At 41.7% G+C, this 26,250-nt stretch overlaps 1 protein-coding gene and 1 long non-coding RNA gene across 4 annotated transcripts in view; one reads left to right on the top strand and one right to left on the bottom strand.

The window, feature by feature from the left end:
• dbn1 (drebrin 1) overlaps nucleotides 1-26,250 on the top strand; it is a 79,242-nt gene that overhangs the window by 15,702 nt on the left and 37,290 nt on the right. The window lies entirely within an intron of this gene.
• Nucleotides 5,179-9,013, bottom strand: LOC142960418 (uncharacterized). Its single transcript, XR_012956316.1, has 2 exons — nucleotides 7,941-9,013; nucleotides 5,179-7,180 (listed from the first exon to the last, which is right to left on the bottom strand). It is a non-coding gene; the product is annotated as an uncharacterized LOC142960418 (long non-coding RNA).

Raw genomic sequence — 26,250 nt, 5'->3', positions numbered from 1 at the left:
GAAAAAAACGAGTACTGCGAAAGTCAAGAATCATAAACATCTACAATAAAACAAATGAGAATATATGTAACAATATGGTTGTTTTTAAATGAAAAGAGCTGTACAGTGTTGAATATGAAGAGGATAGAATATGCACATGTACAAGTCCAGTGATGAGGTCATCTCTCTCTACCTCAGCTTGTGTTCGCTTGCTTTGAACACAGATTGCTGCTGTGTGCTTCATCGGGGAGGAAGAGGAGAAATGGCCTTACATGGGCGCAGTCTACCCGTCTCACACACTCACACCGTCCACCTGCTGTATCATTGTCTGTTCAGTCTCTTTCCTGGAAGAGCTGCGTGTGTGTGTGTGTGTCCGCGTGCAGCCTGATGACTAAACGGGCCAGCTTCCCGTTCCCCGTGTTAAACATCACCACAGAGCTGTTTACTCTCCAGAACCGACCCTCTCCATCTGATTCTTCTTCAGCTGCGGAGATAACCACACACGAGGCGGTCCGGTTCATTGTGATCGTCCGACACGGAGCCAAATGTATAAATCAGGATTTCAGCCAGTGCTAAAAGAAGTATTGTGATCTCAACTAAAAGTAGTAATAACACACAATAGAAATACTCCATTACTAGTGTTGGAATGTATTTAATGACATGTATTCATGTACTGTAGGCTTACTTAAGTAAAGTACAAGTACCTCAAATTTATTAATTTTATAAATTTTATTTTCATGCCACTTTCTACTTCCACACTACTTTTCAGAGGGAGATATTGTACTTTTTACTGCAGCCAATTTTTTTGTTACTGTACAAGAATGACATAGAAAACATGTTTAAAAAAAAAGAAATGAACTCAAATATGCGCTGTGTTAGTGCCAAGAGACTCACCTGGCTGCAGGTGTTTGTCAAACTCAATGAAATTAGAGGCAACCCATCGACACCGTGCTGTCACTTCTGAAACCCGTGGGAATAATCCAGCATGGCACTCTTCACTGGGAGGTTGGACGGCTGCCGTTCTGCATTTACATCACAGCTCAGGCATCAGGCTGCAGCTGACGGTCCAGAGCCACTTACAGCTCAGACACCAGATGGGACGAAATAGCTTTCTCTGTCTGCTATCAAGTCACTTCAGGTGCTTTCACACCTCACTTGTTTAGTTTGGGTGAAAATAAACTGGTGTTTTTTTCCTCTTTGGTTTGTTTGGGATGTTGTTAAAGCTGTCGATCAAACTCTGGTTCGGACTAAACAACCGGGCAGACCGGTCAACCGGTCTTTTGTGGTGTGAAAGCAAAACAGACCAAACTACAGGTTTTTTAGCATGAATTCAAAAGATAAAGATAAACTCCTGTTAAACCCATTTGCAACATGAGCTATTAGGAAAACAGTCTGTTTAAGCAAGAGTACAGAATATATGGGCTGTCGTTATATAATTAGCATGCAAAAAAAGGTTTTCTGTTAGTTCCAGAAAAAAAAGATTACTTCATGTATCAGATTACTGATACATTTAGTAGAAATGGGGATAATTGGCAGGGTTACAATTTAAAATAGATTTTCAAATACAGTTTGATATACTACCGTGCACATACGTTACAACCCACGTCTCACACAATGGCCCCTAACATTATTGAAAAACTGCTTTCAATAGGTTAAAGTTTCACCATATTTTGTATGTAAAGCAGAAAAGGGGAACAACATTACATTACATTACAGTGCAAGTTATCGTAAAACACAATAGTTTACACACTTTCCCAGTTCATCAACAATGTAATTTCTTCTGAGCGGCGTCCCAGTGTGAAGAGACAGTTCGTCATAAACGAGCAATTGTCTTACGCAGCGTTTGTTTGTACTTAGCTCTGCCGTCTTGTGATGAATTGTAGTTCAAAAGAAACAAGATGGCGACGGCTAAAATGCTGAATTCAAGGCTTCAGAAACCAACGGGTGGGGTCACGGTGACTACGTCGACTTCTTATAGTCTTATAGTCTTATGGTCTATATAGTCAATGCCTGCAGGTGTACACTGCCGTTGCTTTATCTTTCCTTTTCTACAGGCGGTGCAGGTGTTAAACTGGCAAAAAGACTGAAAAGCCCCCCCCCCCCCCCCCCCCCCCCCCCTTTTGGAGAAAATGCAGCTTGCAAATATTAATCAGTTCCACGAGGCGCCTGGCATCTAAAAAGCTGCCGGTGGTGTGAAATAACAAACCTATTTAAAATCCTTTTTCTTGCACGACACAGGAACAGTTTCAACACTCCCGTTGATGTGTTGCTGCGTTTTCCAGGTCGACTGAAACAACTGAAACACCAGCTCTGTGGGTGTGAACGCTGTCTGACTCAACAGCGGAGCATGAAAGCGGGCCGTGGTTTTATTTAGAAAGTTGACGTTTTGATGCAACGCTGAACTCGGCGAGCTTTCTTCAGGGGAGTCTAAATATATTCCTCACCTGTCTATCCAATTCTTTAATGTTTCAGTTCGTACCTTTTATCACTCACACTCCCTCCCTTCTGTTTGACTGTATCGGTAGTGTACTCAGGAGTGAGAGCACTGTACGTTAATGTGAGTTTAATGGTCCATAGGTGAATCAAATTGCCACAAAATCTTCAGTCTGAAAACAGTCCTGCGTTAAAAGACTGTCGCGTCACAACAAATTGGATGTACCCAGATGTTTGGGTACACCCGTTGATGACGCTAGTAGGCCACGCAGACCCTCGCATACTAGCGCACAGAGTGTGATCTCAGAGTGTCCTCTCAGCTCCGTCAGATAGGGATCAGGTTAGCGGCGGCTCGGTGATGCTCTGGGACCGATGCTTCCTACCGTGCGGTGAGCAGCACACAGAAAGGCCCTGGAAGCTGAGCTCCCTTCTCTATATTTCCCTCCACTTCTCTCCCTCCTCTCTTCACCATTATCCATCTGCTTCTTCCTCGTCATTGTCCTCTCGCCTGACTTAATATTCACCATAATTAAATCCATTTCCGCCTCGCTCTTCTCTCTCTCCCAGAATATCGTGTTTTTAACAGAGGAAGCCTCCCTTCACTTGACATGTCTATAAATGATCTCCTGGTGGGAAAATGTGCGATAATCCTCTGAAATAAACCCGTTTTCAAGCTGCCATGCCCCCACCGCTGAAACGCTCTCTTCTACTGAGGCCTCTCTCTGTCTCCTGTATCATATGTTCACTGGATGGTGGCTGAGGCTCAGGGATTTACAGCAGATATCACGTACTTTATGGAACTGAGCACGGCTTACAGCCTCTGCAGAGGCGCAGGATGTTTTTTTTTTTTTTTTAAAGAAAAGGCTTTTTTAATGAGTTCAGCAGGTAATTATTGTGAGGAATTGAAATGAAAGCAGAGGCTGAGTTAGTAGGAGGAGAGACTGTAATTGACAGATTTCTGAGAAGGTTACAGTGAAGAAACCGACGGGTCAGAATACACGCTATTTCATCGTATTTCAAAATGAATATTTTGTGGTAGTTGTAGTAGAGAGGCAGCAGAGCAGCATTGATTTGGGTTTTAGTGGGAAGAGGGGGCAGAAGGTTGTGATTCCAAAGCATGACTCAGCCCAGTGTACTGTCTGACACACACAGCAGAGTGCGGGCCTGCTGAGTGGGAGCCCTGATGGGAAACAGATCTATTTTGTTGTAACCATGTATGAGCTCATGTAGTGCTCCCTCTCTGCGTTTAAACCAAGAGTCCTCATTTGTCCTATTACAGTACAGTATCAGTACAGCTGACACATAGTAAAAGAGAGACAAAGAGGGTCAAACAAACACAGGACTTTCACTCAGGAGACTGCCGTTTGTGTCCCGTATAAAACCATGTCGTCATTTTTACGTACTTTTCTAACGCCAGTTACGTAACAAACGTAGGCCTAGTTATTTCACGTAAACAACATACTTAATTTAACCCTAACCCAAACCTTTTCCTAAGCCTAACCAAGCACTCAAGTAAACTAAGAGAACCTACGTTAGAAGATTATTTTGAAAAGAACACAAACATGTTTACCCAAATCCAAGTTATTTTTGTGCCTCATCACATCATCACGGTATCGTTGTCACGTCATAAAACTAGTTTATTTAGATTTGTAAGATCAGAAAATGCTTCTATGTGTTGCTCTAGACAGCTTGGACAATATTATATTTAGTAAATTTTATTAGAAGGACTCTCGTGTCCAAGTCCCCCACTTTGTTGACCTTACCGTCCTCCCAGAATTTGTCCCAAAAATAAATCCAAGCATTTTCCCGGTGAGATGAATGAGCATCTATTGCAGTGCTAGAACGCATGGATTGTGTCAGACTGACATGTAGAGCAGAGCGTCTCGGCTCATAATCTCCTCAGTAGTTGCTTGCTGTCAAAGTACAGTAGCACCAATTAGTATCACCGGCAGGCAGCACCACACTGGGTCCTCATCCACTTTTACCTTTTTAAAGATGATTCAGAAAATCTCCACGTCCTAAATTAAACCCAAATTATGAAACAATCGGCTCAGTGATGAACTCCAGGACGGAAATAAACCAAAACGTGCTCTTTTCATCCCCTTGGGCTAAAAATAAAGAGCATGTTTCATCATCTCAGCCAAATATGGTCGTGAATTATTATTCATTTGTGCTGCATCACACACTGGTGGAGAAGACGGAGGCAGTGGTTGAAAGCACTCGTGCACTGATATCTGCCCTCCTTTCTTTGTGCGTCAGACGTCTCTCTTTCCCATTTCACTCATACATATTCATCTCTCACTCCTCCACCCCCCTCCCCCCTCTCTCCACATGTGGTAATACTATTAAAATGTCGGTCAATGATTAATTCCTGCAGCCTGGATCAGCAGAGGGAGACTGAGCAGAGCTGCGCTGTTAATTCAGTCATCAGCGTTACTTTATTTCATAAAATAATAAGAATATGCAGCATTTTGAGGAGATTTGCTCCTTCGTGAATGAAGCTATTAAATGATAACTTTTAGTACCATTACCCAGAACAGTTTATGGCAGTGGTTGCCTGTATTTCTGGTTTGTAAAATCTTATCAACCTTCATCACATTTTATGGAGTTTTTACATGAGATATACACCACTAGATTACTGGCAATATAAACCCATCAACACCTTGATTCGAATGAAGAGTTCAACATTTTGGTAAAAAGCACTAATTGACCCTTGATTTCCAGTCTTTAGGTCCTGACTACAGCTTTGTACATAACACACTCAGGCTGATAATATTTAGCTTTATTGCGTTGTGTATCTGTTTGAGGAGGGACCTGATGTTACATTATTATTACATCATATGACGTGACAGATAATTATTTACAGAACAACTTGAGCTGCTTTTGAGCCTCTTAAACAACGGAACTTTCCCGCAGTTCGACTGCACTCAGACTGAAGCAGCTTTTCGAGTGCGTTCACTGTCGATGTAAATGTCCGTGTCACAAACTGTCTCCGTCTGCCTCTCTCAATACAATCCCATAAGCCCCGAGCCCACGGGCCTGCTGCCACACGGGCAAGCTGAGCACAGCTTGATTTATCAAACATGGGAGTGCTGTCCATAAAGAGTCAGCACTCCTCTGTGTAACAGCTACAGTCCAGTGAGAGCACCGATGCTCTGACTCCACTCAATCAATGCGTGATATCATTCTGAGGAGATAATCTCAGAGAGATCATTACATCCCCCGATACTTTTAGTAAAACGTGCCTTTAGCAGAGACATCTCGGTGCATATGTTCCTGGAAAACAGGAACTCAGATGTGGAATTCTGATATTTTCCCTAATTTGTCAATAAATATGTTATTTCTTATCTCAAATACATCAGGCAACCCTGAAACGACCTCCTCCGTACAGTTGACATGCAGCAGATAATCGCAGCACCTCCTTCACTCAACAAAAAGTGTTGCCAATCCGGGCAGCAATTATGTTTTCCACAAAGCACATGTGGCTAGACAAACAGGCGGGAGGTTGTTCGGTTTGTTACGTGGAACACATACAGTAAGTGCCAGTTTGCCCTCCAGTTTGTTGACGAGACTAAATCTGCATGATTTAGCTTATGCTGCCTCTTGGAGAGGAAACATGGCCCTGATTTGTTTTTGCCTCTCTGTGCACCCAGACAGCTGATCCCCTGCATGTCTTCATGTCTGTCTCGCTCTGCTGGAAAAAAGAAAGGAGCTGAAGGAAGTCAGTGTAGATCAGATTTGGTGATTGACAAGATGAAACTTCATCATATACACAATACTGCATTGTCATTTTCCTTTATGCTGAATTCCTGTTACAGCTAATTAAAGCCTGGAAATAAGAGGAACATCTTTCTCTCCATCCGACCTGTTATTTTGTGCTTGCAGCGTAATCGTTCTCTCTCCCTGTAGAGTCAAGAGAATGTTTTTCCCGAAGCCTCAGGTGGACAGAAACACACGGGAGGATGGATGAAATGGTAATGCTGCGTGTTTTGGTCTGAACACACATACACACACACACCAGTTCCAATGCACCTGGATTGATGCTCGTGCAGCTGTGAGTGGTTTCGTGAAGGCGTTTGATGGTCGGCTCGATTGTTTTGAGGCTTTGAAGGCCTCCTCTTCCCCCCCCTCAGCGGATTCAGCCGCAGGCAGGTCATCTCAGATCACCACAGTCGTGGGTTCACCAGAAACACAAACTGGGATGCATTTTAGATCATTTTCTTGTAGTGTTCACATTTAGGGATCTGAGATCGTCAGATCTAGTTGGATAAGGACAACGATATCAAATAAGGTATAACGAACTGCCCCTCCGTCACAGGAAGTCTAATAATATGTAAAATATTGCAAATACTGCTCCATGAAGACTGAGGAATGTATTTCTACTGTAACGATATATTAATAATGAATATCCTCAGATAGTCTCCTCACATAGACGATGTGATGCAGCTGTGATCCTCGTGGCTTTGTCTGCAGTCCTGTTTGATGTTAAGGGGATTGTTCAGGTGTCCTGCCAAAGGCTCAGTGTGTGTGTGTGTGTGTTGGGGGGGAGATTCTGCCTCTCCCTCCTCCCTCCTCACCCCTCTCCATTAGTCTGTCATGTCCCGGTATTAAACAGGGATTTGGGACGGCAGGAGTGTGTCTGCAGCGCAAGATTTGGCTGCACACGCTCACTCTCAGCAGGGGTGAAAGCTTCGGCTCTGAGTCCCAGAAGACGGGGATGACTGAGAGGAGCTTTATTTACCAGACTGGTCCCTGTCACTGCTCACAGCTGAGAGGACAGATGCAACTATTCAAACAATATACATGGTGAATGTTATATTTCTGGTTATTATCAGGGAATTACAATTTCAGCCTTTTCAAATAAATTATACAATAAACAACATTAAAAGTTTGAAAATTAGCTCAAAACCAATAACAGCCTCATTTGTCATTGATTACGGGATTATTCAAAAAATTATACAAGCCTGGACACAGAGCTCGAGCAGAAATTGCTGTATGTACTATTTTTAAAGTTTAGTTTATTTCATAAGGACATCACAGTAGCATTAGTATCGTAGCATACATTTATGCACAAAGACCAGATACTCTAGTTATAGTGTTTGTAGCGAAACGTTAATTTACAACATCTGTCCTCAGGAGGGTTGACAGATGCCTCAAAGCTTTGTTCTCAAAAGTGATATCAAACTTTGGCACCATGTTGACATTTGAATCGTTTGCTTTGGTCAAGAATCGTGAGAAAACACAAAAAGATTCTTAAATGGTTTGACACACACATTGTGTGACCCTGTCTTAGTCAGAACTGGACCTTCCAGCTGTGCTTCCACATTCACAGCTGCATATTTCTGAAACAATGGATTTTAATTTTTCTTTCAATTGTTAGTATCAGCCCGAGGAATGTGACGTTCACTTAACAACCTCGGATCAAATCAGAAATAGCAAAATGCAGCAATTGCGTGTTTTGTTTGAGAATATCTCTGGATCTGTTTTAAATAAAGAAGCTTAGCTTCAGTCCTGCAGTGCAGACTAACCTCCTCTGGCTCTCTGGTGTTTGTCTCAGACATCACCTCACAGTTTGTACTGTACACGGTGAACACCCCCTCCATTTTCTTCCTCGCTCTGTCTTCCTGTCCATACTGTTCTGTATTCTGCGAGCTCGTTTTGTTCCGCTGTGGTTTTCAGTCGTGCGGAGCACAGAACGGTTTGTCTATCTGATAGCGAGGATAAATCATCTATATACCTTTTTTTGAAATCAACATTTTGCTCTGGCAGCAGCATTATCGCTTGGAGCAGCAAAGACAATACCAGCTGACACGATACCACAGGTATCTGACCGACGAACGGGTCTGGAAGAAACGGAAAGTCCCGCCAGGATACAACAAAACCACAACAGGTGTTCAGCATTAGCACTTTGAGGGTTTGATGCGCTACGTTGGTTATACGTGTAGATCACGCAAATAAAAAGCTCTTATCTAACGTCCTTTTCTGCATCACCAAGTCAAGTCAAATGTCAGGTTCTTGGTATTTGATTTAGAGTTGTCATTTGGATCTTTTAAATAATCCAAACTCAATAGCTTTAAAAAATAATAAACAACTTCGTCATCAGTTACAGGAAAAGCTTGTTATTGCATTGGAACCATGACTCTGGTGATTTCGGTGTCCGTACCCACCTCTGTCCACATGTAGCTCCAAAGGACAACACACATGAGAGGGTTTGCTCCTTCGCCAGAAAGCCCCTCTCTTAACGAAACAAATATCAGCAGACAAGTGTTTTGATACGAGAAAAACAAGCCATTTAAAATTGAATGCTCACTATGCTCACAATGGTAAGTTACATAAACACAAGGAAGAGCAGAAATGGAGAAAGAAAATACTGTAGAAACAGGAGGGCGAGCCAAGAGACCAATATGAGTGATAGCAGCTTGGCCTGCAGTTTGCTGATATAAGCACTCTGCCTTATTGAGGTGTGTGTGTGTGTGTGTGTGTTTCAGAGGAGGGGATGGTGGCAGCTTACGCAAGACCACAGGGGCATTGTGGGTAGTTCCCTCATAGGTTTTCTCCCTCTGCCTGCATACAAGCAGTGCATCACTTCCCTCTGTCTCATTCTTTTAGTCCACACTTAGTTTACCTCATCTCTATATTTCCATCCAAAATTATAATTCTTAAAATCTTAATTTTGGCGCTATTTTAGTAGTATAGTAGTTCAGATTACAAACCAATGCGCGAGGGATTTACAAACGACGACTGCACGCATTGGATGTGATATGTGATATGTGATAAGACTTTGCACAAAATGTTGGTTTGCTTGTCTACTCCCGATGACAAGGCCAACACTGAAACCCCTGTGTGTATATACAGTATATCAAGATGGCGTATGGTGGTGGATGTACACTTGTCAGTCCAGCGTACAGAAGATGCGGTTTGGTTACATCCTCCTGAGGAGTGCTGTAGTTGACGTGATGCAGCTGACAGCACTGCAGTGTGGACTGTGATAACGTGATGGCCCTCCAGTCTGAAGGCCGTGAGACGGCATGTCAGCTTTCATAAACACCAGCCAAAGATGTTAATGCACCCAAGTGCAGCTAGTATGTGGTCACTGGTGCAGAACTGGTTTACAGATACTACTACTTTACATCAATATTTATCTGACAAGCCTACTTGTCACAATTTATGTTTCAGCTTCGAGCAAACTAAAACATGTTTTCGCAAAACTATCTGTATTGATTTCCTTTTTGGTGTTGCTGCTAGAGCAGTTCAATTAATGTGCATTACACGTAAAACTAGAAAACAGCTGGGTGGAAACCCTGCTCATGTTTCCTCTTCCCTCACACTGTGAAGAGGAAGATGTCATCTGCCTGCAGCTCCTCACAGTCGGCGGTTTTTCTCTCTCCGGCTGTTTGCTTCCAATAAATCAGAGCCTGACACTCGATGCCTCGCAGCTATTTGAGCACGATAGCGGCCCAATGTACATAGCTTTGTTCCAGAAGTCCTGTCCAAGCTCTCTTTGCACACCCCCGTTCTCTCTTATCCTCTTGCTTTCAATCATTTATACAATATCAATCTTTTATTTGAGTCCTGCTTAATTAAGTTGCCTTTTGTGAGCAGAAAAGCACGAGAATTCTTTATTTTTTTTGAGGGGGTTCACAGGCTTTTTGATGTATTCCGAACCAACACTTAGCAGGAAATCCGAGAGAGACGGATACTATTCTCTCACTGTATGTCTTTCATCCTCCTTCGTCCTTTCGGGCCTCGCACTTCCTTCTCAGACCATCTGGGTGCTGGCGGGGTACAGCTAACCCTGCTGCCTCTCCCCCCTTGTGCCTGACAACATTACACAGCTACAAAACAATTTCCTGTGTGCTAACATTAGAGGCAAATACTATACGGAAGCTGAAAGGCTTTAAGCTAAAGCTAGGTGGTACAAGAAGGTCATGGAGTTGTACTTAACAGGAGCTCAGACGCTCATCAGATTACAGTAATGGAACTTTATGCACATCAGAAATCATTAGACTTCATTGTGCTTCACTGTTTCAGTGTTTCTCTGGACCAGACTGAACCAAACAAGGGTTTAAGAAGGACAGAACAGAGAAAGAGAGAGAGGACAACATGTGTTTCCTAACCCACCACCATTTAACGTCACCATTAACCACCATTACCATGCAGCAGAGTGATAAATAATGGATAGTTCAAGTAGCATTAAAAATGGGTGACTCAGGGGTCTGACTCTCTTCCTGTGGCTTTGTGAAATACTGAGTAAATAATGTAGAGAAAATTAGAGGATACGGACATAAAGAAGAAGAAGTTTCTGTTTCAAAGCCACCAGGAGACTCCTCATTTTTAACAGTTTTTAATGAAGTGTGTTTTTGCTGCTTTACCTCTCCCCCTCTGTGGTTTCATCTCCTCCGTTTGTTGGCACACAAACTCCAAATCCACCGACAGGGATTATCTTTTGTTATTTGTTTTGTTTTTTTAAATGGAAAAGCATGGAGCTGCAGCGCAACGCAGGGAAATGCTATTATGTAAAATATGAAGCTTACTCCGCACTCTGGGACAGTTTGTGCCTGATTTCCAGCATCTACACGCACACACTGCACGAACGGATATCTGCAGCGTTTTTTTAAAGGTCATTCCAGACATTCTGCACATCTACGCTGGAGGGAAACTCACAAGCTCATCATGACCATCGGAATATTTTCAAACCAAAAGCTTTCACATGAGTTTTACCTCATCGTTGAGAGGGCATCGTTCATTTAAAATACTTTTAACAGACATTTCACAATGAAACAAAGAGTCTGTAAGCTGCCAACTGACTGCAAAATAAGAACATCCTTGGTGGTTTTTAGGAAGTTGCAAATTCCAGAATGGGTATCACAGAGAGGAGAGGCTAAAAAATAAGATGCAAGTATTGATTCTGAAATCTGACACCAAGTCCTGCTGAGCAATGTGAAGGACAGAGATGACAGATCCCTTAAATGAAATGATCCAAGTTTCTGCTGGTCAGTTAAAGTGATATTTGTACCTAGAGTAGAAACCCTTCTGTACAAGCTGTTAACAGCTTCAGTCATTACTGGGAAAAAACATCCAATCAGAGAGCTCCAGACTCTGTTTTCTGTGCAGATATGAAGCATTTGTGGAGCTCATCGGATAAATTGAGCTCTTTGAATCAGAGTTTGGATCAATATTGGATCAGTTAAATATCTGCGGCGCAGTGATTTGTTTCTGAACTTGATACAACTCTGATTGCTCATGTTGTCTACTGGCTGGTGCCGTATATATTTGGTTGGATACTCTTGTGTTCCTCTGTGATTAAAAGTCAACTTTCAAATGCAAATTTACAGCCAGAAGCTTTGTCCTCATTCATGCCCTCTGTTCTGAAACTCAAGCATCACAATCTCGTCTTGTCCTCATAAATCTGCCCTCATGTGCTCTCAAATCTGGAATATTGATTTCCCTCAAATTGAGTTCATATTCACTCGATTGTGTTACCATTCGAAGGACTTTTGAATGCCGGTGCCTCTTGAACACAGCTGCTCTTTAATTCTTCAACTGATTGTCAAGATCTGACATTCATGGTTTGCCTCTCTGAAACATTTTCTGCTTCAGCTGTGTTTACTTTTGACCATTTTGGAATCTCGCTGCAAGGATTTGCTCCCAATACTGAACATACTTTAAGCTACATAGTTTAGAAGAAGAATACGCCAACTAGCATCGCCACTTGTTTGAGGTGTTTTTGATTGAAATTTATAATTATTTTTGTCACGATTAGTCATAGTTTTTTCACCATTTTCTTATCTTCTACATAACCATTTAACACTCATCTCTTCACAAACTACCTCACCTTTTCCCAACTGAATCCCTCCTACATCTCCCTGATTTACTTGCTGTAATAACCTCCTATCTTCCTCTCTGCCTGAGCTCTAATTTCTCTTATTTCTGCACCTCTTCACTCCCACGTAACCACTCAGATATCACGGGAATAGAACCGGTTTACTGCAGCTCTGCCCCCCCCTGCTCGAACCCTTTGAATGGTTGCTGTTCATCTACAATACAAATTTAAGCTTATTTTGCGTTTGCGGCGGTGAAATACTCGGCATCAGAGCGTCAGTGAAATAGCTTGAATTGAAATGTGGGTGTAAATAATAGAAAAGGTGAAGGACCAGCAGCAGCCTCTGTGACAGATGCTTCAGAAAAGAGGCTATAGATATCCAGTGCAGGCTAAGAATACCCAGCAGGATTTTACCTGTAATTGAAAGCGGAACAGAAAAGAACAGAAAGTTCTTTTTGTGTCTTTTCTTTGGTTCTCTGTCATTTTGTTTTCTCTCTTTCCTTTTCTCACCTCCTGTCTAGAGGGACAAAGCCTGAGGAGACGTTCAAGAGAAAGTCAGAGACTAATTCAAGTTAGGGGAGTCACTGGATACCGTTCCGATGTTTAAATAATGAAGCGTCTCTTAAATCAAGCTTTTGTACGGTTATGATCACAGACTCTCTCCACCTAAACCCATATTCATATATTCATTTGCTAAAAAAGAGACAAAATGCAAAGTTAAAGATTTATTTGACTGATACGATTCGAATTTTTTTGAAATTTGCATTAGATATCACAAACGGTTTGTCATCAAGAATTCTTTTGTCCACAATAATCGTGCGGTGAACATTTGATATTGATTTGATATGACAGCAACTAGCTGAATCTTCAGCTGTGGCTGATCGCGAAAGCCAAAAATGCCTTAAGATACACTTCCTCTAATGGCTTCTAGATTGCATCAAGGTCATTTTAAAACCTCCAACTTCCCTCTAGTAGTACAGAACAAATCAACATGAGTCCCTCTCTACCCATAAACCCTTGACTTGTGAAGAAATGTCCTGCATTTAGTACAGTTTATACCCTCACTCATTGGCGTAGATTAGAACGTGTGTATATAGATACGATAGCACGGAGCATGAAGCTGGCTGCTGCTAGCGAGAGAAACGAGATGCACCATAAGGCAGAATTCTAGTCTGTCAGCACATCCCGCAGAGCCTCACAGTTCCTCGGTGTGAAAGTAATGAATAGATTTCCTACATTTGAGGGGGGGGGGGGGGGGGGGGGAGACGCCGAGCCAGAATGCAGGAAATGAAGTGTTTGAGGCTAAAAATTGTTTCGTGGGGAAGACCCCGCATACCACCTCCGGCATAGAGTCGGTGTGGTGTCATTCTCACCTGGACATAAGAGGCCAACGGAAGCAGTAAATGGTGCAGAGCTTCGTTGAATCCCCCACAAACAAGTCTGGTGTGACCGACAGGCAGGCAGGTAAACAAAGAATCAGGCTGCCCCACTTCCCCCTTTCTATTTCTGTCGGACTACCACTGACAGCCAAAGGTGCTAAGCCAGGTTACACCAGAGAGAGAGAGAGAGAGAGAGAGAGAGAGAGAGAGAGAGAGAGAGAGAGAGAGAGAGAGAGAGAGAGAGAGATCCTGGAAACACACTCTGTTGGAAACAAAATGCAACTTTATCTTCCATTTGCTGTAAATATTTCATTACAAAGTTGAAAACGGCACTGTGTTATAAACATGGGGGTTTGTCGGTGTGGGTTTGTTGCAACAGGTACAGGTGAGAAGATGAAGTACAGTTCATAACTCGGCTCGTTGCAAAGTCATCTGCTAGAAATGTGCAGTTACATGCGTTCGACTGGCCCATGCAATGAGTTGGTGGATGACGTTGCGTTGTGTATTAAGTTGCCACAACATAATGGGCAGCCCTCCTCCTTTTTTATTCTCCAGAGTCCAGTTTGCAAATCCTTTTTCAGGCGGTCTTCGATTTATTTGCTACGCATTATTAAATGGTCCCATATAAGTTTGGCCCAACACAACTCCATGGCTGTGATAAAAAAACATGGAAGAGTTGGATGATTAGGAAGAACTCCGGTACATAGAATTAATTAGGTTGTCGTTCTAAACTTCTGCTTGTGTCCATAGTCAAATTTTCCGGGATAATATAAATTAGGCATGTATCTGAGCGCTGTTTACCTTTTTTCTTCAAAGAGTATTAATATTGAATGTGTTACGCGCCTCAAATTTGACATAGCAATCCCCAGCTAGCTAAATAATGTTCATATAGTGCTGCGTTATCTAACAATGGATCATATTTTATTAAATATTTGTCTTATGTAAAAGATAAATGTATAAGTATAAAGTGGCATACTTAGGAAAAGCATCTGAAAATTGTATGTAAGTGCAGCACTTAACTGCACTGTAGTTACATTCATCAGGCTGAGGTTGTGTTTCTCTGTCGGTGGTTTTTGGTTTGGTTGTGAGCAGCCTGAAGGTGCAGAGCGTCGGCCCATTAATCTAATTATCGGAGTAGTGGAATCACAGATTGGAGGGATTAGCGGACAGGAGCGCTCTGCTAAAGCATCCGATGTGAAGATGTCTGTTAATCTCATTGTCGTCTGGCGACTCGTTACCTTTTATACATTTACATTTTGCTTCCAGTCAGCAAAAGTAATCCCCATGTTTCATGAGTAAGATAACGTCAGCGGTATTGATACCGCCCGGCAGTGAATGGCTGCCTTGCTCGGGGGCACTTCGGCTGATTCTGTTTCAAGGACGAACACTGGGTCATCCTGCTGCAAAATGCAGTTTTATCTCCATCCTTTTATTTGGTTCTGTAATGGCTCCATGTTCCCCCTCAGGGATTAATAACGTTCAAACTATTCGGTGAAAGTTATCGATTTGGATCTGAGAGGACTGGAGGTAGACAAAGAGTGGAAGAGAGAGATTGAAGAGGTTGAGTGTTCCACTTTAACGTCTAACAAAAGCTTTTCTGTTGACGTAACACAAATTATTTTGGTCCTACTTGCCCCAGTGAACATACTTGTGTTTCAACAGTTCGTTTTTCGGGCTGTTTTTTACTTCTTCTTTGATCAAATTCTTCTTGATTTAAATCAAAGTTTCCTTTATTCAGGGAAAAGTTCTTGAGACGAACTTAAACACTTGTTGTGAAAACTGAGACGCTTTTCTGTTGCTGCAAAACAAGCTCTGAAGGGCCTACAGGACAGTCTGAGCAGCAGTGAACACACCGCTCTGTTTTCAATGTTCGACTGAACAATCAACACTCTTTTAAAATACTTACTGATAATAGAAAGATCACATAGAAATTCTGGGTCTGACTCGTATTCTTGTTTACTTATTCTTTCACAACGTCGGTTCGCATTAGTATACTTTTTTTTTTAACAAGAAATGTAGAGAATATCAAAAAGCTATCTGTCTTATTTACCTGTTGGTGAGACTGTAATGGCAGCTGTGCGGTGTAATGTGTGTGAATCGAGCCTCAGGCTGCAGGGTTTCTCCTGGCCTACTTCTCTGTGCACTGACCCTTGCTGTTCCACCACAAACTGAGAGGATGATGAGCACATGTTGGAGTTTATGCAGCAGTGAGCATCAAAGGAGCTTCCAGATCCGGGAGATATCTGAAGTCTGGAGCGGAGCGATAAGGCGGCGTGAGAGCTTGGCGTCGTCCCGCTCCGCTCGCTGTCGGAGAGTTTATTTTGAGCTCTTTTTTGATTTCTTCCATTTTCTTTTCCTCTCTTTCATCTGTCTGTGTAGCCAAACAGTTGCCCTGCTCGGTGACGTGAAATACACAACACAGTGTAACTGACATGACGGTAGCTTGCGTTTGAGTTGACGGTGTAATGCGTTTGAGAGGGGAGGATATGGATGGATGGATTTCCGTCCACTGCTCAACTCGGTCCCACCGATTTCCAGCCTTTTATTCATAAATGTGTCACACGGACTCAATCGAAAAGCTTTTTGAAGCTTGACATGCACCACACACTAGCAAATCACCTATTTTACAACAATGAATTCACTTTATGCAAAGCAAACGACCACCGATTTGTAAGTAATTATTATTTAAAATGAAATGTATTGAATTTAAACCTGAACAAGCACAAGGGTTTGTTCAGTGTTATTTTAATCTGTCTGCTGCTGACGTGTTGAAAGTTATTCATCTCATCACGTCTTGATTATTGTAACTCTCAGCTCTAAAAAAAGCTCAAAATCAACTTCAATTGGTCCACAATGGATCTGTGAGGCTTTTAACTGGAACTATGAGGAGAGAACACATTACCCCAATTCTGTACAAACGACTCATTTGCTTCCCATTTCTCCCGGAATATCTCTGATGAGACGTTAAATGGATTGGCTCTGAGGTATATTTCTGACCTACTAAGCCCATATAAGGACACACATTTCCGCACCATCACATCAAAAACACACTATTTCGAAGTGTCTCGAGCCACAAGTAAAAGGCGCGGTTGCAATAAAGGGCGGTCAATAAAATGACATTATGTTAACACTCCTACAATAACATACCAGGTCAGTGAAGTCACATCTGTACAGCTGGAAACACATGTGGGAAATTCACAAGAGAATTTCAAAAGAGTGAGAGAGTGAGAAGAAGAGAAACTATTTTCGGCCTCCAGACAGACCTGCAAACACAAGAAAAATGCAGTCTTTACAATTCAGTTTTTATTGAGCCAAAATCCCAGTTATGTTCACAGACCGCTATTAATAGCACCGGTTAAAGACGGTGCAAGTATATCTTAAAGAAAAAATCCACCCAAAAACCGCTGATGATGTACTGTGCTGTTTTATTATTTATTGCAGAAATGTTTTTTTATTCTTGCCTGTACAAAAGTACAGGCGTTGATTACCCCTCAGGTAAACACTGTTAGCGCTGTTAGCACAGTTAGCACAGTTAGCTATGAGCCGTCAGCATGTTGAGAGCCTTTTGCCTTAATGTGCCTGATGGTTGATAACGTCTATTTACTCTGTGCATAAATACTAGTTTTATTTCCAACTGAACATTGTAGTGTCCATTCTTATGCTGATGATGCCTTCTTTTATCTGATTTCGATGAACTCCAGACCTCTTTTATTAATTCAAAGCTCTTTTTAAAGGCCACTGATTTATATGAAACTCCTGCTGTTTCTTATTCAAATATGTCAGACACGTGACGTAGTCCAGACGTCCAAAAATGTTAAAAATTAGATGTTTCATCCGTTTGTTAACAAAGGATATAGGCTACTAAGAAAACATGAAAAGCGACTCTGCATCACCTCGTATCTTAACATCTGTTTGTAATCCAAATCATTTTTCCTTTGACAAATCATAATAAACTGACGTTTTTTCCATCCAAAGTCATCAGTCTCCCTCTGTGATTAAACCTTAACAACTGCATTATAAACCTCACACTGTCATGTCCTGGTTCCTGCAGAGTTACATCACAAACTAATAGAAAACAGCTGTAAGTGTAATGTGGTCGGAAAGGTCGGTTAATCCCCTCCGGAGGAATCAAAATATTTCAGACTAACTTTAGTTGTTACTGCAGCTTCAGGAGCTTGTTTTATAGACGTGTTGTTCGCTGTCATAAAGCATCTTTAAACTGTCACACAATGCTTATTTAGATTTCTTCAAAACTGTGAGTCTCAGTGAAGAATGTAATTACTCGTCCACTTAAGCCAAACATTATTATTTTAAATGTGCCTCACACCATGTGACCTCAGCATAATACTTTTAAACACTGCAGCTCTGGATGCACTTCATTTTATTAAGTGATGCTTTTACGTGATGTAAATTTGACTCGGATGATTGCAGTTACAGTGTTTTTCCATTTGTTTTTGTATGCTTTTAAAATACATTCTCTTACATAAAGAGATATTAGAGTTGATGGAAAGTTTGTCATCGGGTAAACGGTGTCTTCGTAAACTACTGTGATTCTACTACTACAGTACCGCTGCTGCTACTGCCACTCCAAAATACCACCACTACTGCTGTTACCAGAGCTTAGACTTGCAGTGAAGTCAGACTAAAGTAACACAATTGAGAAGTGACTTTGATCTGACCGACATCAGTGTCATTAGAGAAAAGAGAAGTTATATACTAAGTATAAAAGTCACTTTGCCTCATCATGATCAATTTTAATTTTCTAATGTCAGAGAGTGAGCAGGAGATTTGATCTCTAAGTTATAGCCTACAACCTATTTAATAATGAATTTCCTCCATTTCATCCGTTTATCGTGGCTTTTGTACGGTTACTCTTCCGGACCTGCTGTGATTGTGTGCATCTGGTTCTAAGCTCATTTATTCTGGTTCATAATGGTAACGTCGTCCTACATGAACAAGAGATGTATCTCTCCTCTCTGGTGGTGAACACAACACATGCCCACCGACTACCGATGCATCCTGAGCTTCTCTGGAGGTTTCTCTGCTGACATAAATGTGCTTCTAGTGACTCCTCACCTATAGCACCTATGTGAATGCACACTGCTGTGTATTCTGCACTATGTGGTCGTCAAACAATACCTCAACTCATCTGCTGCATTTTTAAAAATGTGCTGAAAGCGAGGGTCCTAGCAGAATAACAGGGTGTACTTACTGCAGTGTCAGCTTCTAACCTGCTACAGTGAAAAATAAATAAGATGGCGACAGGCGGGCCGCGTAGAGCCACACAGCTTGAATATTTAATTCTTAGTCCTCTATAATAAAAGGACTTGGTCTCAGTCATGTAAAAACTAGAATAACCACTTTGAAACGACTCAAACTGTCCCAAACTGTTCCTCTCTGTTACCGCACCTTATACTCTTGCCATGGTTAGTACTCCTGCTGCTTAGAGGAACAAGTAGGACGGATTAAAAAATGTAAACATGAGGAGCGACGACATGTTGGTGCTCTGAAGCAGCAGCGTGTCCTGATCTTAGCAGTGCCGGAGCAAGCGACGGAGGATCCCGTCACGTTGGACTCTCACCAGCAGCTGCCCATCCTCTTCATCACTGTCAACAATTTACAGACGTAAAGACGGAAAACAAACAGGAGCCGGCCCTCTGTCCTCAGCAACGAGCCGAGAGCTCGGCCATCTGTCTGGAGGGAAAACAGCATGTTGGGACCCCATGTGGCGTCCTGGCATGGAGCACCGCAATACTGTCTGATGACAGCCTCTAATACAAGACAAAAATACTCATTTTTCCATTAGATGGCGATGCTGTGGGGCCCGAAATAAAAGAGCTTAATTGATTTTTGTGGAGGCTGACAGTGAGAGGAAACACTTACATACGTACAAGCCCTCCGTCCACTAAAAGTGAAACCATCCCTCATCCAGCCCCTCCTTCCATCCCTCTATCCTTGTATCTGCGACGCGATATCCCAGCAGGCCGAGGTGTGTCTGACTCACTCTTTGTGTTCCAGCTAAAAGCATCTCGACACACATTCTCCTTTTCTGGTCACCGACTCTCTCTGCTCTAATCTACTGTGCTCTGCCCTGCTTGGGGAATAACCAGGGGGGTTTTCCTCCCCTCAGCAGAGATGAATTATTTCTGCTAACAGCGTAACTGAAGCCGAAGCCGTCTTGTAAGATATTTTGGCTGATTTGATGTGATATAAAGTGGGAGTAGCACGGTTTTCTTTCCTTTATTTATTTTTTACTGAAACTGACATGTTGCAGTGAAATATCTCCGCAGCAATGATCTGAAAACGAGCGGTTTAAACGTTGACAGCTGGCAATGAGTCTGTCCTTATTGGCTCATCCGGGCCACATATGGCGGCTCAGAGGTGTGAATGGATGTGGCTGTGAATGTGGAACAGAATGTTGGTCCTTGAATCCGCGGCCATTGTCACAAACATGCTGTGTTTGAAAGAAGTATTTAGATCAATGTAGATACACTTGCAACATAAACTGCATTTGAAATATTACTTAAAAATACAACTAGACTCAAGTCTTAAAAGCAGGTCAATGATCACAATGTTTTTCCTTTTGCTTATGGTTTTATTCCTTGTTAAGTTAAGCTAACGAAAGGCCACGCTTACTCCCTTCAGACACGTAAATGCCGTAGTGAGTTTCTCAAACTCTTGATGAACATAAAACACACAAAACAATCAATTTGAGGCGTTAAACCGATGTTTATGATACATATGACATATTTACGTGATTTTACTTCACTTCGCTGCGAAAGATGTGACATTATAATGTGGTTTGCAATCTTTTATGTGTCCACAATGTAATAAGTTAATATTTTTGAGATGAAGCGGGTTAGTACAGGCTTCCAGTAAATCTCCTATTGTGGATGAATAAGCAGAACAGGCTGATTTAAGACCGATATTGTAATCTTTGAGCGGTTCCTCCCACTCAGCAGGCCTCTCTGTTGCTAAACGATCCACCCACATTTACTCCGGGAGTCAGAGCAGCTTATTTCCAGATTTCCTTTCGGGCCGTGCCAGTGCCGTTGCTTTATATCTGATGTGCCCAATAATGCTTGTTGGCTGCTCGACAAAGGAACGGCAGCATTAAATGAGAGTGACCGTGATGACTGTGTTCTTCTCTCTCTTTTCTGTAGCTGCAGTTTTCTCAGGACAACTTTGTCTTCTCACACATTTCTCTCTCCTAAATATTTCCACTAATCAGTGTTTTGTAATGATGTGTGTCCACAAACGTTTCATTAATTTAGGCATTCAATTTAAAATAGTTATGAGACAAAATACAAAGTCTTCAGAGCAAATTATCAGGAGGAAAAAAAGCATTTTTCTGACAAAAAAGTTAGTGATTTTGAATTCAAATCAGTACAACCCATGTTCATTTTAAGATTATGAATTATGATTATGCCATCTGGACTGTACAACCCTGTCCCTAAAAACGTACTCCTAAGTGGCTTTACTAGAGGAAAGGTACCTGGATTATGTTTACTTTCAATGTTTTTTTTTTCCATCTCAGTTTAGATTACTGAAACATTTAGTTTGAGATTTCATAAAGATTGTGGTTTTGGATAAACATTGAGAAAGTATACACATCCTCTCTTCAGCTTGAAGTCACATTTAAGTATTTAATCGAGACCACAATCTCTCCCCCGACCGTGACTAAACGCTTCAGTGTCTAGAGACCGATAGAAACAATCAACATGCTTTAGTTGCCATGGGGGGATATTGTAGGTGAAAACATATCAGTGAACGTTTTGAAGATGCTTTCTAAAACGACTAAACTACTCGTGTAAATGTAGCTTTCTGAAGTCAGGCCTGAGTGTTTACAGACTTAGACACAATGAGAAGTCCTGCTAGCGTTAGCATTAGCTGGCCTGGTGGTGCCAGCCACTACGCGATCCAACACTCCCCATTCATCAACCAGCTCTCCTCTCCTGCCTCCTCAAATGTGATTGGTCAGTTTGTTAGAGACTCTGAATGATTGCGCTGTTGTTCAGCTCTGAGGCAGCCACTCTGTCAACAAAAAGAGAGACAGAAAAAGAAAAGACAGACTGCAGCATCTTCAGCCTCTCTGAATTAATTGATACGATTTAAAAAGAAAACTGCTGGTTCACTGTAATGGAATGCCAAGTGGACTTCATGCTGACAACAACCATTTTGAGTCTCTGTTAATGAGAGGAAAAAAACAACCATCACTGCTTCGTCAGATTCTTTATTCCCAACCTCTGACATGGGCTTTAACGATCCAGATTTTAAATAAATACAACGTAAATGGAATAAAACCACACAACCAAAACTGTTGACAACAGTATGAAATGTCTGATCATATATGGGAAACCCTGCTGTTTATTATTGTCATGCTGACTTATATGTTGGTGAAAATCTCATGTAAACGAACACGCATGTAAACACAATGGACGATATCATGGTTAGCAAGGGTGGTTGAGGTCCTGTCCATAAATCATAGGATAAGTCGATTACGTAACAATGACTGAGGTCATGTACATATATTGCACTATAAGCTGATAACGTAGAAATGATCACGGTTGTGTCCATATCTTGTGCGATAAGTTCATAACGTAAATATCGTTACAGGCAAAGTCGCTCAAGATAAGAGTGAAAGTGAAACTCCTTGAATCACTTTAAATAAATACATCAATAAAGTTTGGGTAGTTGTTTACTAAAAGTCAGCTGTGTAATATACACATTTCATTATAAAGATAAGTAAAGTAACTGTGTTTTCATTACAGTGACTGATCCTCCTTCTCTCTCTTCTCTTCCATGTTTGCTCTCCTCCTGTGATGATGTCTGATCCCATCAGGTAAGACTTATTATTATATTGTACACAAACATTCACAGTAAGTGCCGATGTGAGAGGTCGAGCGGAGCCTTATCGCTCTCACAGCTGAAGATCACATCTGAGAGTCTTTTGAAGTTCGCTGAAATCCTGGAAGCTAGAGGGTGTGGAAGTTGTGTGGAAGTTGTTTGGACAGACCCATTTCAGTTGGTCTGAATCAGGTTTTCCATGAGCTACTGCTGCTGCATGAAATATGACACACACAACTTTAGATTTCACCCTGAGCTAATAAATGAAATATGACGGTAATACATGTTAAGAAAGTGTGCAGTGCATCCATATCTGAAGCAAATAAGAGACGGATGAGTGGAAGAAGTACAAAGACGGATTACCTGGGACCGTAATGGTTGAGCTTCACGTTCTGTTCTTCAGGTTCTAACTGCAGGTTGTGAACAGTAATTAAGTTGTCATTCACTCTTATTGTGTCTCGCTTTCTCTGCCCACGCTGTAGGCTCCACTGGTGTTGTAGTACTAGAGATCGGTCACCGCTGTTGCATGCTGGGATGTTTGCGAGTGACTGTACGAGCGATGCTTGAGCCTTTGACCTTTTTTAATTTAAAGTTTTTCATCTCCTTTATTTACCGTACTTAGTTTCCTTCACGCTTAGATTTTAGCTCAAAACAGAGACTGTAGAAGTTTTAGAAATCTTTCTGCGGTCTCAGTCTTCCTGCTGTTATATTTGCACACTCTGTGTCCGTCACGCAGTATTTCTAAGGGTCCGGTTATTAAACTTCAGCTCTGTTCAACAGTATCGACCAGAGGACACACCTCCAGTCGCTTGCAGATTCTGTGGCTTTAGAAGCAGCAGGGGTTGTCTATTATCCCTGCGAGGAGCCGGTACTTAAAGGTCCAGTCCGCAGCCCTGCTGGGGACACTTGGAGACGTTTTTATAAAATGGATCAGACGGAGACATCGAGAGGCTGAATGTCGCTGCAAAGTACAGCTGGAGGCGACGGCATGATGTGGAGGAGGAACTGAACTAACCCAACACATAGTTCAGAGGGTGAAAAGCTCAAAGTCCAAGCAAATACACTTTAAACTAAGCTGCAACTTACTGGTGAGACAAATACAACAGATATTTAGTTAATAATGATATATCAGAGAAACGCAGCAAATCCTCATAATATATCCAAATAATATAAACATCGTAATGACTTTCAAGGCAGCAGGAATACCTCAAACACATTAGACACATTATGTTTTATATCAATCAAATCAAGCGTTTATAAATGATCTTTCATACAGGTTAGCGCACCTCAAATGGCTTTAGAATTAAATGTAAAAGTAACACAACAAGCCACACAATCAAAAAATAAGAACAATGGAATTATGTTTGAGAAAGCATCTTTCAACGAAAAGGCAATCCAAAGAGCTTTATGTAGACATAAGAAGTCATGAAGACAAACACAAGTAATAAAAGTCACAAATTGGCTTTAAAACAAGTAAAAAAAACAAATCAATAGATAATAAAATAAAGATTAACATCCAATTCAAGGAAAAAATAACATAATAAGCCAAATACAAGATTTAATATGCTTTAAAACATTAAACATTAAAAAAAAAAAAAAAACGAATTTGCATATCTCTTTTTAGAATTGAAATGTATTTTACAGCTTAGTGTTCGTCCAGCAGGCTTCTAAATCAAATGACGGAGGGGACACAGATGTCCTCTGTTGTCCCGCCCCTCCTCCCTGCAGCAGCAGTACCAGGCATTTAAGTCGAGCCATAAAGAAAGTTAACTGAGTTAAAGGGAGGCCTGTGTTAACGGATCCAATCAATAACCTGCACTCAGCTGTAGAGGGAGGGGGAAGAAGCAGTTAACATGAGGAGAGACATGTTACTGCTGCTTTAATATCTGTGGATTTCAGATGTTTAACCAAGAAAAGAGGACTGGAATTGCTCTTTTAAAGTCGGGATTGAACAATCCAAAACATCACAAAGTCACAATTACATTTGAGATGTTTGAATGTATCCTATTATCAAGTATTGTGTATCAAAGTCTGATCTTGGAGAGCTCTATTGTTCTCCAAAAACATTGAGAAACACATAAATGAGCCACAGTTTGAGCACCATATGTGGATTAATCCACTGCTGAACATAGTCCCCAACAAATAAACGTTTTCTTTTAAAATAGCGTGACCAGCTGATTTAGAAAATGACTGCGTCTTTTAAAAAAAATCAAACTATATATTTGTGAGCCGTTTTCAAAGATGAATGCTGGCTTAAAGCTGCCATAAGGGCTTAAAATAAGTACTAAAACGAATGTAAAACGTAAACATAGTAACATAGATAAGTAAAACACGTAACTTTATAATAACTCCAAACACTAAACACACACAGCGAGGATGACAGTGGTGATGGAGGAGGAGGAGGAAACGGAGGGGAGCATGTGGATGTGAAAGCTCTCCACCTGTGCAAAAGCTTTTAACTCCAGCCCAATGTGTCTGCCGGTCTCTGAGTCCGATCCGGTCCACTGTGCTGCTCAGCAGAGGGAAGTGGACTCCCAACACCGCAGCGGCGGGTTTCAGCCAACAGAACTGCAAGAAAACACCAGTAGCCTCTTTTCATTCATCTGTCAACCTGCGTCACAGAAGCCGGACTGCAGCTGAGTCTGACAGAGAGACAAATGGAGCCTCTGTTGGTTTTAACTCTGGTCCACACTAAAGGCCCCATGAGGCTGTTTACCCTCCAGAAAACAAAACTATTGGATGGATTCAAGTTGGAAAGGCAACTTTGTCCTGACCTCAGAGGAAAGGTTGTTACCTAGGTCTATAAGACGCTGCATTAACCCCGGTGGTAATTAGGCTCAACTGTAGTAAAACAATTACACCGAAATGCTCTTTCTTTTGACTTCTCTCTCAGTCGACACCAGGCAGCAACCTCCGCTTCCAGAAAGTGAAGACAATGTTGAAGTGGCTTAAAGTTTCTTAACATTCTTTCTAATGGTCATCAGGGGGCGACTCCTCTGGTTGTATAGAAGTCTGTGAGAAAATGACTCTACTTCTCTCTTGATTTATTACCTCAGTAAACATTGTAAACATGAGTTTATGGTCTCAATCTCTAGTTTCAAGTCTTCTTCAATACAGCATGATGTTCATTTAGTAAATTATGCTCCATTTAGAGTCAAACAGATCATAAAGCAGGCTATGCTTTAGGGCGGGGCTACCTTGTGATTGACAGGTCGCTACCATGCGTTGTCCTTTTTGGAATAGTCTGTGTTTTTGTCTTCCAACTTTAACCCTTTAACTGTGTGTTGAGTTCATGCAAGTTAATTTGAACCTTTCTGGTCAGCTAAGAATGTCTTCTTCAGCGGTAGGCTGTACTTAGCTCCACCCTCTCGTGTTACTTCTGTGCAAAAAGAACAAGATGGCGAAGACCAAAATGCTGAACTCGAGGCCTCCAAACATAATATAGACAATGTACATTAAAAGACTTCAGATCAAGTAAATTCACTTCACGGGTAAAAGTGGATGAGCAGGAGAGGGAGGCCAATGTGAGTCAGCAAGTTGTTCTCGTAAATATTCTCATGCAGAATAAGCTGCCGCCGTGTTTGACAGAAAACAGCAGGTGTTCCAGTATCTGCCTGTAAACCTTCAAGTGTTTACTCCGCAGGTTTTTTTCCTTTCCTCTCTCTCCGTCTCATTGCTCACGTGGAAGTGTACTATCAGAGATATGCTTCTTGATCGTCTGCAGGCAAGGTTAATCAGACGGTCTTACGTTACCCAGCATGCTCAGATCTCTTCACTGGCTCCCTGTAG

Source organism: Anarhichas minor, unplaced genomic scaffold, assembly GCF_050575085.1.
Source record: "Anarhichas minor isolate MPS153535 unplaced genomic scaffold, ASM5057508v1 ptg000027l, whole genome shotgun sequence".
In the NCBI taxonomy this organism is placed as follows: domain Eukaryota; kingdom Metazoa; phylum Chordata; class Actinopteri; order Perciformes; family Anarhichadidae; genus Anarhichas; species Anarhichas minor.
Note: the sequence above shows the minus strand (reverse complement) of the source record. Positions and strands in the feature narration are given on the sequence as shown.